General features: G+C 35.6%; 1 pseudogene; it reads left to right on the forward strand.

Moving 5' to 3' along the window:
• Positions 1-11414, forward strand: part of LOC132526534 (RNA-binding protein EWS-like) — an 84946-nt pseudogene extending 73532 nt beyond the window's left edge.
• The last annotated feature ends 3806 nt before the right edge of the window (positions 11415-15220 follow it).

Genomic DNA, 15220 nt, shown 5'->3' on the forward strand with positions numbered 1-15220 from the left:
CTGAGTCTGCCCATCTGGAGCCTGTGCTCCGCAGTGGGAGAGGGCATAGCAGTGAGAGGCCCGCGTACCGCAAAAAAACACACACACACACAAAAAAAACAAAAAAACAAAATTAATACACAGAAATCTCTTGCATTCGTACACACTAACAATGAAATATCAGAAAGAGAAATTAAGGAGACAATCCCATTTACCATTGCAACAAAAGCAATAAAATACCTAAGAATAAACCTACCTAAGGAGGCAAAAGATCTATACTCAGTAAACTATAAGATACTGATGAAAGAAATAAAAATGACACAAACAAATGATGAAGACATATACTAGGTCCATGGATTGGAACAATCAATATTGTCACAATGACTGTATTACCCAAAATAATCTACAGATTCAATGCAATTCTTATCAAATTACCAATGGCATTTTTCACAGAATTAGAGAAAATTTTACAATTTGTATGGAAACACAAAAGACCCCGAATAGTCGATGCAATCTTGAGAAAGTAAAATGGATTTGGAGGAATCAGGCTCCCTGACTTCGGACTATACTACAAAGAAACAGTCATCAAAATAGTATAGTACTGGCACAAAAGCAGAAATATAGATCAATGGAACTTGATAGAAAGTCCAGAGATAAACCCATGCACCTATGGTCAGCTAATCTATGGCAAAGGAGATAAGAATGTACAATGGAGAAACAAGAGTCTCTTCAATAAGTGGTGCTGGGAAAACTGGACAGCTACATGTAAAAAAATGAAATTAGAATACTCCCTAACACCATTCACAAAAGTAAACTCAAAATGGATTAAAGACCTAAATATAAGGCCAGATACTATAAAACTCTTAGAGGATAAAATAGGCAGAACACTCTGACATAAATTACAGCAAGATCTTTTTTGATCCACCTCCTAGAGTAATGAAAAGAAAAAGAAAAAGAAACAAATGGGACCTAATGAAATGTAAAAGCTTCAGTACAGTAAAGAAAACCATAAACAAAACAAAAAGACAACCCTCAGAATTGGAGAAAATATTTTCAAATGAAGTAACAAAAAAGGGATTAATCTCCTAAATATACAAACAGCTCAAGTGGCTCAATATCAAAAAATCAAACAACCCAATCAAAAAATGGGCAGAAGATCTAAATAGACATTTCTCCAAAGAAGACATATAGATGGTCAAGAGGTACAGAAAAGATACTCTACATTACTAATTATTAGGGAAATGCAAATCAAGACTAAATGATATATCACCTCACACCTCTCAGAATGGCCATCACCAAACAATCTACAAACAATAAATGCTAGAGTAGGTGTGGAGAAAGGGAACCCTCATGCACTATTGGTGAGAATGTAAATTGGTATAGCCACTATGGAGAACAGTATGGAGTTTCCTTAAAAACTAAAAATGGAGCTACCATAGGATCCAACAATCCCACTCCTGTGCATATATCGAAAGAAAATCATAATTCAAAAAGATACATTCACCTTATGCTCATTGAAGCACTATTTTCAATAGCCAGAACATGGGAGCAACATAAACATCCATCAACAGAAGAAAGGATAATGAAAAGGTGGTACGTATATACAACTGAATATTACTCAGCCATAAAAAAGAATTAAAGAATGCCTTTTGCAGCAACATGGATGGACCTAGAGATTGTTATACTGAATCAAATAAGTTGGATAAAGAAAGACAAATATCATACAATATGCTTATATGTGGAATCTAAAGAAAAACATAGAAATGAACTTATCTACAAAACAGAAATAGAGTAATCATAATAAATTATGGTTACCAGGGCATAAAAGGAGGAGAGGGATTAATGGGGAGATTGGGATTGACATATACACACTACTATATATAAAATAGACAACTAATAAGGACTTACAGTATAGCACAGGGAACTCTACTCAGTACTCTGCAATGGCCTATATGGGAAAAGAATCTAAAAAAGAGTGGATATATGTATATGTATAACTGATTCACTTTGCTGTACACTGGAAACTAACACAACATTGTAAATCAACTATACTCCACTAAAAGTTTTGGAAAAAAATTACATAAATGTTCATAGCAGCATTTCTAACAATGGCCAAAAAGTTGAACCAATGCATTAACTAATTTACAGATAAACAACATGTAGTATATACATACAAATGACTATCATTTGGCCATAAAAGAAATAAAGTAGTGATATATGCCAAAACATGGATAAACCTTTAAAACATTATACTAGGTGAAATAAGCCAGTCACTAAAGACCACGTATTCTATGTCATTTGTATGAAATGTCCAGAATAAGCAAATGTATAAAGAGAACATGTATTAGTAGTTGCCTGTGCCTGGAGGATTTGGGCAAGAAATGGGGAGAGAAAGCTAATGGCTATCAGGTTTCTTTTTAATGTTTATTAAAATTTCCTAAAATTGGTTAGGATGCTGCTTGCAGAACTCTGAACATACTAAAAAACATTGAATTATATACTTGAAATGAGTTAATTTTATGTCATATAAATTATATCTCAATAAAGTTTTTTTTAAAAAATGACATTGGTCCAGCAACCTCAATTTCTTCTATTTTCCCAGTAAAATACACATGAACACAGAGAAAAGTATAAAAACAATAAATGAAGGCCAAACAGTTGCCAAAAATTAAGGAACAATAGCTAGTAATTGAAATTGGAGAGGTATTATATTTAAAAAAAATACACAGTTGCTCAGCCAAGTATAAAATAGCAGAAGTGGCTCACCACTGCCTTCCCTCCCATAAATAGGTAGACATACCCTTCATCTTTTTTCAATTATTTGAACAACTGGTTGAAAATGTAATTTTGGGTAAGCTTTGAAACTGAGTAACTATCCTGCCCTATAGATATTTGATTTACTAATCATTTTTTAGTCTTTCATCAATATTTTTCTTTTTACTTTCATTAGGAGACAGAGACTGAGAAAACAAGCCAGGATGGATTTAGAGAGGAAGTTTTGGTGGATAATTATAACTTGGGAGCTGTAAAAATCATCCTTAAGAGCAGGAGGTTTGGGTTTCCCTGGTGGCACAGCGGTTGAGAGTCCGCCTGCCAATGCAGGGGACACGGGTTTGTACCCCAGTCCGGGAGGATCCCACATGCTGCAGAGCGGCTGGGCCCGTGGGCCATAGCCACTGGGCCTGCGTGTCTGGAGCCTGTGCTCCACAACGGGAGAGGCCACAGCAGTGAGAGGCCCACGTACCACAAAAAAAAAAAAAAAAAAAAAAGAGTAGGAGGTTAGAGTCTCATTATTTCTCATGAGTTGCATCTATTTAGGATAAAAGAAGTTCAGAAAATGAGACTAGAAAGTGTAAAATCTCAGATCACATGGATTAAATTTTGCTAGATATGAAAATTGGACTAGGAGCTTTGCAAATGAAACTGCCATCCTGCTGTGAATATGAAAAAATAATTCAGACAGCATCCACATTGCCAAAGAGTGGAGTCAAAATCTATGCTTTAGTCAAATGGACAAATTCAATTTCTTATTAACAAAGAAAACTCTAGGGTCATCTCAGTTCTCACAGTTAAATGTTACACTCTTGTGAGATTAAAAAATAGATATAAATACTAGAACAGACTATCTCAGAGAGCCTCTGTTCCGTTTAATAACATTTAAAGAAAATAATAACCAGTTTACAAGAAACAGAAGAATATAAGTTTAAACTTTGCTCCCCAGTGGTTTATCTCCTCCAATTCTTTTCTTTTTAAGTAGCATTCAGCAATATACTAATTTAAAGACCACATTAGTTAATATAAGGGACAATAATGTCATATATTCTTAAATTATTGTTTTTAGTCACTTTTGATTGGAAAAATCAGTAAAGTTATGTATTACTATAACTGGAAGTAATTTTAGTGTTTTTGTGGCTAAAGTACCCATTGACAGAAAATTAACTGTGTAAATTATACTTAGTAATGTCAAGTATACAAAAAATACTTGTATAAATGTCAAATAACACAGGCTAAGAAAGATGGTTTAAATCCCAATACAGTATTTTTCTACATCTACTCTCACTTAAATTAAGATTGGGTAAGATTGGTACTTGGCCCATAGTAGTGCTCAATAAATACATGTTGATGATTGAAAACATTTGAAATGTTCTAGGGGATATTGCTTATTTTAAGAATTATTTGGTAAATCTCTTTAAGTAAAAATTAGTGGTAACACTCTAATGCTTTTTCCTTATAAATTCAACAATATCATTTGAGTTTTCTTTCAATGTGGTACACATTGTAGTACATGTTGTTTATTCTCTACATGTTGAATGTAAACAGAAAACAAAACAAAACAAAATCCATATGCATGCTACTTCACTCATGTGTTCGAGAATCATTTACCAGAGACATGTTCTCTTTCTAACATAACTAGTTACACAAGCAGTAGTAGTACAGACAGCCATTCCTTAGGACTTATGCAGTCCTATTGGGGCACTGCCTTAGCTTAGTCAGGTGCAGATTCTTCTGTTGTCGTATAGAAAGCTTAGCCTGATGTCTGTATGTTTCTGGGCAATAAAAGTGCTCATTTAAATATGTGGCCAGTAGACAGCTCTAGAAACAGAGGAGACTAAATCCAGCTCTAGGCTCAGAGCCCACTCTGAAAATCAGATAACCAGTGAATGTGTCCTGGCAGTCCTTTCAATAACTTTAGCTGCTCCTTCAGGATAAGGATAATATTTTTCAAACATATGTTTACTGGCTTTCAAGGGCAGTTCCCTCTACATTTCCAAGAAATATCATGCTTTCACTTGAGCTAAAGAAAAGCCTATATACTGTGGCTAAAACTTATGCAACATTTCTAATATTCTGGACATTGTTCTAAGCAATTTTTAAATATTAGCTCAGTTAATTTTCACAACACTGTGAGGTAAGTGCTATTATTAATGTTACTCTCATCTTAGGGATGAAAAAAAGCAGAGCATAGAGAGGCATAACTTTTTGCATTTGAATCCAGAACTTCTGGGTTGCAGCCTCCATGTGATAAACTACCTTGTTTTCCTGTTGTAGCCTTACCTGTCTACCAATCTTGCATGCAAAGTGGTGGTGGAAGTGCACTGAAGTGCCGATAGACGGCAAGCCAGATTGAAGTTCAACAAGTATCCTTCTGCAACAGTTTGACCTGGCACACCAAAAATAAATTGTGGGAGGATGTGCATTTTAGCCAGTTCTTTTTGACTTTTCCTAGTTGCAGAAACAAAAAGCAATATTGCTTTTTTTTTTCTATAAGTTGAGAAAACAAGGGGAAAATCTATATCTCATATCTCATTTTGGCACGCTTTTTAATATTTTCTACTTACTCCAAAATTAAAAATACATAAAAATGTAGAAGTCATTTGTCAGGTGATTATAGTAATGCAGCTTTTCCTTTATTTTTATTCTTCTCTTGTTTGTCTTCAAAATCTAATTTTTTATGACGTTGACAACCCCCCAACTCTCTTTCTTACTCCAAAATGAAGATTTTCTAGCACTTTCAAGTGTCTTTTGTATAGATATTTTAAATATTTTCAAAATAATATTTTGAATTATATATTTTAAAAGTCTGGAACTCAATGAAAAAACTCTTTAGAGCTCACATTTGTAGTTTATGTGTGAGAGAAATGTGTAAACATATTTAGTATACAAGTTTAATTATGTGAATAATTCTGACCCACTATTTCGGGTGCCTGAAATAAATAATGCTGAAGTCCCAATATAAATAAGAAAACTAAAAATATTGGAGTTAAATATGTTTAAAACATCAGATTTATTTCCTATACCTGATCTATCCTGATAATATATAACTAGAATATGTGATAAAGAAGTACATAGTTTGGATTTAGGTTGAATCTTAATCTCCTTTGTTTCTGATATATCTTGTCTTACCAGGATATAACGGTAAACTTGATTCCAAGAAGTGGCAAAAGTATGAGAAATTTAAAAATTCATTATATTTTTTTTAGTATGCAAATGATTAACCAAATATCCTAGTAGCCACCATCAGACCAATACATAAGAACCAACGATTTTCGTTACCATTTAGGGAGACCCATCTCAAATAGCATTTCCAAACTCAGAATCTTAGAGTAGAGAAGCAACCCTAAAGTTCTATGAAACAATCTTACCTCAAAGACTAGGCAAGGGATGTATTCTCTATAGTGTTGAAGAGTTCGTCTTAAGCATACCTGATCCTGCAGAGATAATTGGAGTATTCTAGAAACCTGTTGGTAAAGGTTGAGGGAATCCCATAGCTCTACAGACTCCTTTAGCATTTCCAGGACCTCATTTCCTCCCATGATTTATGAGAACAATATCCTTTTGAAAAGCAGAAGTCCTGGCTGTATACTCTGGAATGCAATGTCATTTCAGGTTTCAATGCTATTGTCTAGAAAATGCATGGAAGCAACTGAAACTCTTTTCCTAAATAGTTTGTTACATGCTGCATGTAGTTATAGATAATTATTTGTCTCTGACCAGAAAATAGTAAATAGAATCTAATAAAGAAGTGTGGTCAAAATTTCCAATATTATATAGAAAGGGATAAAGTTTGATATAAGTAAGGTACCAGGTGATTTCCATTATATAGAAGCAAAAAGTAAAAAACAAAACTAATTTTTTTTAAGTCAAGGTGATCTTTATTAGCTATGCTACTTAACACTTCTGGTTCTTAGCCCCTTCATTTGTTAAATGGGGATATAATGCTTATCATATGGGATATGTGGGAACAGAACAAAAAAAATCTGTACAACATCTGTCAAATAGTATAGTCCAATAAAAATAATTTCCAATATTGTTATATCATCTGGTTATTATATCTACTGCTCTGTGAAGTTAGTACAACAGATTTTTTGAATGTAATATTTAAGCATAACATACATAATTTTCACACACTAAACAATTTACCCAGGATAAGAAACAGAACAGTTCTATCATCCTGGAAATGTCCCCCACCCATGTCCTCTTCTAATCATAAATTACATCCTCCACAAGGGTACCCCCATCATGATTTCTAATATAGTGGTGAGTTTTGCCTGTTTTTGAACTTGATAACTACTTTCTAAATCCTTAAATCTGTCAGTATGTTACATCACCAATTGGACTTTACACATGTGTCTAATTTAAGAACTTTAAGATGGATGGAGTTAGTGAGCTAGGTTATTCAGATGGGCCCAATTGATCACATGGGTCTTTAAAAGCAGAGAAACTTTTCTGGCTACAATGGGTGAAAGAAAGAGAGAAGGAGAAAGAGACAGACAGAGAGAAAGAAAATCAGAGAGATAGAGATAAGGAGAGACAGAGACAAAGAGGGACAGAGATACAGGCAAAGAGAGGCAGAGAGATGACAGAAAGGCACAAAGAGAGAGAGACAGGCCAAGAGAGAAAGAGAGAGAGAGAGAGAGAGAGAGAGAGATAGAGAGAGAGAAATAATGAAGGAAGAAGGGTGAGAGAATCCAACATTCCTGGTGTTAATAATGGAGGGCTTGGCCATGACTCGAGGAATGCAGGACTCTTCTAGAAGTTGGGAATGGCTTCAGAACGGACTCTAACCTAGAAAGTGCTGAAAGGAACATAAGACACCTCTATTTTAGCTCACTGAGACCTGATGAGGCTTTTTATTTAAAGAATTGTAAGATAACAAATTTGTGTTGTTTTAAGACACTAAGTTTAAGGTAGTTTATTACAGCAGCAATAGGATACAATACAGGTATATTCCTAGGACTGGAATTGCTGAGACATACGGTAAACTTACACTCGATTGGAAACTGTCAAACATCTTCCTATGTTGTTTTATCAGTTTATACTTCTACTAAGAGTACATGAGAATTCTAGTTCCTCCACATCTTCCTCAACATTTGGAATTTTCTTTTGTCATTTCCACTCTTCTAGTAAAATTATATGTACTGTGATTCTATTTTTCATTTCTCCAATAATAAGTGAAGTCAAATACTTTTCATGTTTATGGGGCAAGTGGACATCCTATCTTGTGATGTGACTGGCAAGTCTCTCACCTATTTTTAAATGTCTTTGCCTTACCTAATTCTGAGAGATTTTAAAAAATATTTAAGGTATGAGTCATTTTCCAGACATAGTATCACCAATATCTTCACATGTTCTTCTAGTTTGTCCATCCATCTTCCACTGTATTACTGGTTGATGAAGACAAAACAAAAGATTTATATGTTCTTAACCTCTTTATGTACTGTTTAAGGGAGGTTTTCCTATTCCAAGATCATAAAGATTTTCTCCTACGATTTTTTTGTAAATCCTTTAGTTTTTGCCTTTTATATTTAGACATGCAATCTGTCCTTAAGACAAAAGCTTTAAATCTCCTGTTACAAATGAGAAAGGCCAAGTGACGTATGGAGATTTAAACATCAAATAGAAAATGAAAGAAGAGATTAAATTTTGGTTTTCTGCAATGCTTATCTACAAACATTGCTTTAACTACTGACTTTGTGAAGTCTTTCCTGATACTCCAAAATCAAATTGATCTTTCCCTTTCATAGCCCCAGCATTTCTCAACACCACTCATGAAATGCACTTTTAACAATTGTAGTTATTGTATACATCTGTACTTTTTGCTTTCCTTTCTGGATTGTTAGACCCTGTGATCAACGGCTGCTTCATTATTCATCTTTCTGCATATCACAGAGTTAGACCTGCATAAAACTGGTGGTGCTTATTACATGGTTGTTAAAAGAAAGGAAGAATAACCATTAATTTCTCTGTTTTACACCTATAGCTTGCATGGCAACAATACTTGCTATATGACTCAAAAAACTATATGACATGAAAAAACATTAAAAACAACAGTCTTCTGGCATAAAAAAAATCTGAGAAAACAAAAAATTTTTTTTTCATAGAAAGACATTTTATTTTAAATATAGCTGTGTGTACATGTTAGTCCTGAATTCCCAGTCTATCCTTTCTCCCTGCCCTTTCCCCTGGTAATTATAAGTTCATTCTCTAAAAGTATTGACCATAACAGAGCTGCATTTCAGAGATCCTATAAAAAAGACAAGCAAGGAAAAGGAATCCCAATAACCAATAGAGTTATTATACAGTTGGCTTCTTGAAGCTCTAAGCTGATCAGATCAAGTCAGAGTGGTGCAAGTATCTAGCCCACTCTGTCTCACATACGTAAAGTTGTTCAAGATGGTATGTATCTCAGACTATCACTTGGGTCCCAGATCTTGTCATACATGACAAGACAGTATATAGATCATGAGGATAGTAACTACTTAAATGCCAAAGCAATACTTTATGTACCACTAATTTTTGACTATTGAATACCTGATCAGTAATACATAATTGCATTCCAGTTAGTGGTAGCTAAGAAAGCTCGCACCCTAACCTAACGTAACCAAAATTTAGAATTCACCTCATGTAAACACAGCTTTGCTCTGCTTTTTGACTTCATACTTCCAGATGGTCTTACTTCTAGCCAGTGGTCAAGCAGATCTGTGTCCTTGGAATTTTGGGTAGGAACATATGGATAATTAAAAAATTCATTCCCATTCTCTAAGAATAAAATTCTATCACATGTTCTTCTTTAACTGGGTCAGGAGGAATTTTTTAGTACTCAAAAAAAGTTGTGTTAGTAAGATAAAGTGTGATTGTAATACATTTGATTAAATCAAAAGAGCATATGTACAATATCCTAGGAGAAAATAATAGAAGTGGTTGCAACCACAAAGAGCTACATTATTGTTTCTTAAATGCATGTTAGAAGACTGCATTACAATGCAAGATCAAGTTTGATTTTTATCTAATGAAGCTGAGCTTTCTGCCAGTATGAGTCATATCAGCAGCACACCTGAATGAACAATGTATGACCACATCAGTTTCTGATAGATTAGTAAGCAATGGGGATACTCAGGCTTGATTAAGCTGGGTGATTGCAAATTCATGTTCTTGATATCTTAAACTCTATTTCTTATAGGAAAATCACTGTACTTAAGAAAAGAATGAGATAGTATTTTAATTAAGTGCTCAAAACAGCTAATTTACAGCTAAAGCTTAATATATTCCATGGAGATTTTTGCTTATATATATTTACTTCTCAATAATACCCCCAAAGCAATGTGTTTCAAAGTGGTTACTTAGTGCAGGTAAAGCACAGTAATTCATATCTTAAAAAGTAAAAGCATAATACTGTTCAAGATCTATTTTAGCCTAAAGACGTGGTGAACCTTTAGATATTTATCCTAGTCTGGACAACTATTTTGATTTTTCACTATGATTTTTGTTGAGATTTTTCAGTTGTTGTAACCACAGAACACTGATAATTCTTTGAAACCTAAATCCAGGAGAGAACCAGAGCATGAGTGGCCCTGATAACCAAGGCAGTGGAAGAGGAGGATTTGATCCTGGAAGCATGAACACAGGTGGATGGGGAAGAGGACATGGTGGAATGGGCACTGAAGAGCCAGGTGGCTTCAATAAGCCTGATGGACCCATAGATGAAGGACCAGACCTTGATTTAGGCCCACCTTCAGATCCAGATGAAGACTCTGACAACAGTGCAATTTATGTGCAGGAATTAAATGACAGTGTGACTCTAGATGATCTGGCAGACTTCTTTAAGGAGTGTGGAGTTGTTAAGGTGAACAAGAGGACTGGACAACCCATGATTCATATATACTTGGACAAGGAAACAGGAAAGGCCAAAGGTGATGCTACAGTGTCTTATGAAGACCCACCAACTGCCAATACTGCTGTCGAGTGGTTTGATGGGAAGGATTTTTCAAGGGAGCAAACTTAAAATTTCTCTGGCTTGGAAGAAGCCTCCAATGAACAGCATGCAGGGAGGAATGCAGCCACCCCGTGAGGGCAGAGGGATGGCGCCACATCTCCGAGGAGGTCCAAGGGACCCGGGAGGTCCTAGAGGACCCATGGGTTACATGGGAGGCTGAGGAGGAGACAGAGGAGGCTTCCCACCAAGAGGGCCCTGCAGTTCCCAAGGGAACCTGTCTGGAGGAAGAAAGGTCCAGCACCAAGCTGGAGACTGGCAGTGCCCCAATCAGGGGTGTGTAAAGCAGAACTTCACCTGTAGAACAGAGTGCAACCAGTGTAAGGCCCCAAAACCTGAAGGCTTTCTCCCACCACCTTTCCCACCCCCGGGCAGTGACCATGGCAGAGGTGGCCCTGGTAGCATGCTGAGAGCACGAGGTGGCCTCATGGACCATAGTGGTTCCAGTGGAATGTTCAGAGGTGGCTGTGGTGGAGACAGAGGTGGCTTCTGTGATGGCCAGGGCATGGACAAAGGGTGGCTTTTGTGGAGGAAGACAAGGTGGCCTAGGGGACACCCTGGACCTTTGAAGGAACAGATGGGAGGAATAAGAGGCAGGAGTGAAGAACATGGGAAAATGGATAAAAGTGAGCATCATCAGGAATGCAGAGACTGACCCTACTAGATGCAGAGACCCCACGGAGCTGCATTGACTACCAGATTTATTTACTTTTTATACTTTCTTTCTTTCTTTCTTTATTGGAGTATAGTTGCTTTACAATGTTGTATTAGTTTCTGTTGTACAACAAAGTGAATCAGCTATATATATACATATATCCCCTACCTCTTGGACGTCCCTAATGCCCCCCTATCCCATCCATCTAGGTCACCACAGAGCACCAAGATGAGCTCCCTGCACAAATGTTTAAATTTATAATTCCATATTTATAATGTTGGTCACACATTATGATTATTCCTTGTCTGTTCTTTAGTATTTTCACCATTTGTGAAGAAACAAACAACGTAAATGGTAGTGTGCCAAGTTTTTTTTTTCCTTCTTTGAAAGGTGGTTGTTTAAGACCAAACAATGGGAACCCCTTACAAATGTGCTCAGTGTCATTGTAGAGAACAAAGAAGGCCTCTAACTGTAACAATGTTCATGGTTGTAATTATTTTAAATAAAATTTCAAATGTTTATAAAAAAACAGAAACAAAACAAAACAAGAAATTTGTAGTTGTGCTCAATCATAGTTTCATAGAGGCCTGGAGCTCAAGCTCAGAAACTCTGATTCAATCTTGGGTAAAGCCTGGGTACCATTGTTTTTAAAAAGACACCCAGGTGATTCTAATGTGCAGTAGGCATGAAAATCATTACTGTCTAAGGGCAGTGCTTCTCAAGTTGTCAAGCACATGCAAGTCATCTAGATCTCTCCTTAAAATGCAAATTTGAACTTAGGCTGTCTAGAGGAGGGCCTGACACTTTTTATTTACAACAAAATTTCAAGTAATACTGCTGCTGAGGGTAGCCAATCATTCTGGTTTATCTAGCATATGGGGCTTTAAATATCAAACTAAGATTATCCTGATAAACTGGGATAGTTGGTATGATTAGTTGTATTGGATTGGTCAAAAAATTTCTTTTGGGTTTTTCTGTAAGATGGCTCTAGTAGCACTTAGTTGTCTTTAACTTCATTTGAAATAATTTTGTTAGAATTTATGTGACAGCTGTCATATCAGCGAGCATTTAAAAAAAAGGCTTATCAAGGTTGGTGAATTTTTGTGTAGCCATTTTAATACTGAAGATGGAAGAAAAAGCAACATTTTTGGCATATTATGCTTTATTATTTCAAGAAAGGTAAAAACACAACCAAAACACAAAAATAGATTTGTGCAGTGTATGGAGAAGGTGCTGTGACTGATCAAACATTTCAAAAGCAATTTGTGAAGTTTCCTGCTGAAGATTTCTCGCTAACAATGCTCCACCATCAGGTAGACCAGTTGAAGTTGATAGCGATCAAATTGAGACATTAATTGAGAACAATCAGTGTTATACCACGTGGGATATAGCCCACATACTCAGAAGATCCAAATGAAGCATTGAAAATCATTTACTCTACCTTGGTTATGTTCCTCACTTTGATGTTTGGGTTCCACATAAGCTAAGTGAAAAAAGCCTTCTTGACCGTGTTTCCACATGTGATTCTCTATTTAAACGTAATGAAAACGTCCAATTTTTAAAGCAAATTGTGAGAGGCAGTAAAAAGTGGATATTGTACAGTAATGTGGGATGGAAGAGATTGTGGAGCAAGCAAAATGAACCACCAGTAACCACACCAAAGGCCGGTCTTTATCCAAAGAAGGTGATGTTGTGCATATGGTGGGACTGGAAGGGAGTCCCCTATTATGAGCTCCTTCTGGAAGACTAAACGATTAATTCCAACAAATACTGCTCCCAGTTAGACCAACTAAAAGCAGCACTCGACAGAAAGCATCCGGAATTAGTCAATAGAAAACGCGTCTTCCACCAGGATAACACAAGACCGAATGTTTATTTGATGACTGGGCAAAAACTGTTACAGCTTGGCTGGGAAGTTCTGATTCATCTGCTGTATTCACCAGACATTTCACCCTTGGATTTCCATTTATTTAGGTCTTTACAAAATTCTCTTAATGGAAAAAATTTCAATTCCCTGGAAAACTGTAAAGGGCACCTGGAACAGTTCTTTGCTCAAAAAGATAAAAAGTTTTAGGAAGGTGGAATTATGAAGTTGCCTGAAAAATGGCAGAGGGTAGTGGAACAAAAGGGTGAATACGTTGTTCAATAAAGTTCTTGGTGAAAATGAAAAATGTGTCTTTTACTTTTACTTAAAAACAGAAGGCACTTTTTGCTCAACCCAATAGGTCCATTAACTACCTTGTATAAAGTAAGACCCTAAAGCAAAGTTTTTCAAACTATAGTGTGCTTCAGAATCACCTGAAAGTCTTATTAAAACTCAGATTGCTGCTACCTACACCCAAAACTGTTCCTTCTGTAGGTCTGGGGGTAGGTTCTGAGATTTTTATATTTAATAAAAGTACCTAGATGATGCCAATACTTCTAGTCTGAGGACCACATGAAACAGTCATAATTTCAATTTGCCTACAAATTAAAATAGCCTGGAGAGTCTTAAAACTACTGATGCCCGGGCCTTGTCCCCAGACAGTGTTTTGGGGACCAGGCTTGGATTTTAAAAAAACACCCTAAGTGATTTTAATGTTCAGTCAAGACTGAGATTCATGGTGAATACATATATAACAATTATCTGAAATTCAGATATAAATTTATTTTTGTGTATTTGCTGTTAATGTTTATTCATGTCACACTCTGTTCTATGAACACAATATCATGAATGATTGAGCAAAGACAAAACTCTGAATACATATCAGGTTGTTTATTTTCCGGGATGTTCTTATTTAAGGAAAAAAAAGATGTGAATAAGATTCATAACTTTCCCTCTTGCGAGTAGGTTGTACCCCTGTCATACTTTTAGTCACAAATCTTTGAAGGCAAGTAGGACCAGGACTGCGCTCTTGGAACAAAGCTTACCCTATCTCTTTGGTTCACTTTTCCTTGCTTCTCCCCTTTTCTTCTCTCCCCTTTTCTTCTTTACCTCTCTCTCTCTCCTTCTTTCTCTCTTTTGTAGACTGGGCTTGTCACAGCTACAACCACCACCACCTCTACATCAAAACAGCAGGCATATAAAACCCATTTCCCTAATCTGGTTTCTTTTTCCCTGAGAGAAAATCTATTAACATTGTTTAACTTTGTCTTGTGATATTTACTGTCATATTTCTCAGTAATAACTCATACTGCTATTTGAGAATTGGCACAATTTATTGAATTTTTATATGGTTGATAAGAATTTAATTTTTTACATGCTACCCACAAAGGAATCATTACCTTCCTTAGCATCCTTTCAGTTTATTTATGTAAAACTTTTTTGATTAAACCAATATTTAATATATGTTGTTATGAGTATATAATTATTCACAGTTGAACCGTAATTCATATCTACTCATATTTCTGTAAAATTTTTCTCTGGTGTTCATAATTGTGTCTTTTTGTTTTTTTGCTTGCTTATTTTTCTACATAGCCATAACTATCTCATCACCAAACACTCCTATGTAAGTGTAAATATCCACTCATCATATTTGTACAGAGCAGCTATCTTAAAAGTTTCACTTTTCTTGTTTTCTTCACTTTCTTTTCATGAATGCTTCTTTTAATGATACTTTGTCCTTTGTTCCAATCTCAACTGAGTCCTGTCAGCCTTCAGCCCTTGTTTTGTTGAAGCATATACTTGAGTAGCTTTCTGGGAAAATGTGTGAGATATAAATTTCTTTTGGATGTTGTTTGTGTGAAAAAGTTTAAGTTTACTTGATTATAGGGAATAAGATTCTAGGTTGAAAATAACTTTCATATTTTTGAAGGAAAATTCTAAATTTTACTAA

This window comes from Lagenorhynchus albirostris, chromosome 9, assembly GCF_949774975.1.
Source record: "Lagenorhynchus albirostris chromosome 9, mLagAlb1.1, whole genome shotgun sequence".
NCBI classification, from domain to species: domain Eukaryota; kingdom Metazoa; phylum Chordata; class Mammalia; order Artiodactyla; family Delphinidae; genus Lagenorhynchus; species Lagenorhynchus albirostris.